Below are 2,770 nucleotides of genomic sequence, written 5' to 3'. Positions count from 1 at the left end.
CACCTCAGCCTCCCGAAGTGCTGGGATTACAGGCATGAGCCACTGTGCCCAGCCGTAAATGATGTTTCATTTTATTTCCAGGTTATCCAGTTTTTTGGCCTCTTCTTTTCTCTTACTATCAGATCTTTCTAGTTTTAAAAAATTTACCTACTGAGTTTATACATTACTGATCATTTGAACTCTTATCAACTTCAATTCTCTTGTACATCCTTTTCCTCATTTATTCTCTTGTTTTTAAAAAAAAAAAAAAAAAAAATTGGTAATCGCCGGGTGCGGTGTGGCTCACGCCTGTAATCCTAGCACTTTGGGAGGCCGAGGTGGGTGGATCACCTGAGGTCAGGAATTCAAGACCAGCCTGGCCATCATGGTGAAACACCATCTTAAAAAAAAAAAAAAAAAAACTGGTAATCAGTTAAAATAGAATAGCTGCCTTTTTTTGTTGTTTTTGAGACAAAGTCTCACTCTGTCACCCAGGCTGGAGTGCAGTGGCACGATCTTGGCTCACTGCAACCTCCGCCTCCTAGGTTCAGGCAATTCTCCTGCCTCAGCCTCCTGAGTAGCTGGGATTACAGGCGTGTGCCACCACACCCAGCTAATTTTTGTATTTTTAGTAGAGACAAGGTTTCACCATGTTGGTCAGGCTGGTCTCAAACTCTTGACCTCGTGATCCTCCTGCCTTGGCCTCCCAAAGTGTTGAGATTACAGGTGTGAGCCACCACACCCAGCCAAAACAGCTGACTTAAGCGTCTGCAGTGGTGACTTCCACCTCAATTCCTGGCTCCATATTGATGGAAGTCACCTGCTTAACAATCACAGAAGGTTTGTGCAAGTCAGTGCATCGCTTGTGGATTCTCATCTGGAAACAATCCCATGTCTTAGAACCTTCACCACGAGGAGTTTTTCTTGTAATGATTCTCAAAGCCTTGGCATTCCAACCGGTCCTTTCGCTTTGAGATTCTTTTCCTTTGCTCCTCTGATCACGTCAGCACACACCTTCTCCAGGGATTTTACTTTGCGGCTTGTTAGAGTGATTGGAATTCGGTTAATTCCCACCTCCGGCTCCACAGGTGTTTTTCCGGTATCCTTAAAAGCCATGGCAGCTGTGGGCTTCCTGATCGACTTGCTCCTCGGTGACAGCGCACAGCGGTGAGTCAGGAGCAGGAGCATGTGGGCCAACAATCCGCAACAGCTACGACCGCGTCTTCCTCAAAGAACCCCCTCATTTACTCTCTGTCAACATCCACTGAGTGCAGGGACTGTCGGGGACACATGATCTCTGCCCACGGAGCTTAGAGTGGAAGGCGGCAAAAGCACATTTAAAATTCTACAATGATAAATGGAGTAAAATGCTGGGGAAGAAAGCGACAGGCTGCCAGGATGGAGAGCGAGGTGGGAACTGGAAGAGGGGTCTGCAGGGGTGCTTCAGAAAAGGTTCTTTGAATGCCACCACACTGAGGCCACATGGAAACTTGGACAAAGATGGTTTTTGTTTGTTTTCAGGAGAAAAGGGTTGGGATTGAAACAGTTCCAGAGTTAGTAAAACTGGGCCAGGTGCGGTGGCTCATGCCTATAATCCCAGCACTTTGGGAGGCCCAGGTGGGTGGATCCCTTTATTCTAGGACTTGAAGACCAGCCTGGGCAACATAGTGAGACCCCCATGTCTACAAAAATTTAAAAATTAGCCAGGCATAGCAGCACATGCTTGTGGTCCCAGCTACTCGGGAGACTGAGGTGTGAGGATCACTCGAGCTCTGTGCGATCGCACTTCTGCACTTGAGCTGGGTGACCGAGTGAGACCCTGTCTAAAATAAAACAGAATTAGTAAACGTGGCAAAGTAGAGGGCCAGGTAGACGTAGAGATGGTTCACACAGGCTCTGTTCTGGCAATTTAGATGGGAGCAGAGAAAATGGCAGGTGCTAGAGCAGGCAGGACTGGCTCCTTGTTAAATTAAGAATTTAGGACCAGGTGCAATGGCTCACACGCGTAATCCCAGCACTTTGGGAGGCTGAGGCGGACGAATCACGAGGTCAGGAGTTTGAGACCAGCCTGGCCAACATGGTGAAACCCTGTCTCTACTGAAAATACAAAAAATTAGCTGGGTGTCGGGGTGGGCGCCTGTAATCCCAGCTAGTTGGGAGGCTGAGGCAGGAGAATCGCTGAGCTTGAGGGGCGGAGGTTGCTCGGATTACAGGCACGTGCCACTGCCACCTGGCCGAGATTGCACTCCATCCCTGGCAACAGAATGAGACTCCATCTCAAAAAAAAAAAACAAAACACAAAAAAAGAAAAAACAACAACAAAAAAAGACGAACAAAAAAAACAAAACCAAACAAAAAGCTAAGAATTTAAAAACCATGACGACAGAGTGTGAAAACAGACACAGGGCCCCATGTGTCTGCAAAGGTCTCATGCCCGCCAGGCTGGCTCTGACAGCATGCCTGTGTACCAGTGAGAATAATTTGTCGAAAAGAGGTGTATTGATTATATTAGAGAGAAAATAACCAAAGAAATGAAATTTGGGAAAGACAAAAGACAAAGAGATGGAGAAGCTGGGCGCGGCGGCTCAGGCCTGTAGTCCCAGCACTTTGGGAGGCTGAGGTGGGGAGGATCACTTAAGCCCAGGAGGTTGCAACCAGCCTGGGTGACATAGCGAGACCCTGTCTACAAAAGCAAAAATGGCTGGGCATGGTAACACGTGCTTGTAGTCCAGCTACTTGGGAGGCTGAGGTGGGAGGATTGAGGCCAGGAGGTTGAGGCTGCAGTGAGCGA

General features: G+C 48.0%; 1 pseudogene; it reads right to left on the bottom strand.

The window, feature by feature from the left end:
- Positions 1-739: 739 nt before the first annotated feature.
- On the bottom strand, positions 740-1,095 carry LOC116548074 (annotated as a pseudogene).
- Positions 1,096-2,770: the final 1,675 nt, after the last annotated feature.

This window comes from Sapajus apella, unplaced genomic scaffold, assembly GCF_009761245.1.
Source record: "Sapajus apella isolate SASKATOON/1434 unplaced genomic scaffold, GSC_monkey_1.0 scaffold6782, whole genome shotgun sequence".
NCBI classification, from domain to species: domain Eukaryota; kingdom Metazoa; phylum Chordata; class Mammalia; order Primates; family Cebidae; genus Sapajus; species Sapajus apella.
Note: the sequence above shows the minus strand (reverse complement) of the source record. Positions and strands in the feature narration are given on the sequence as shown.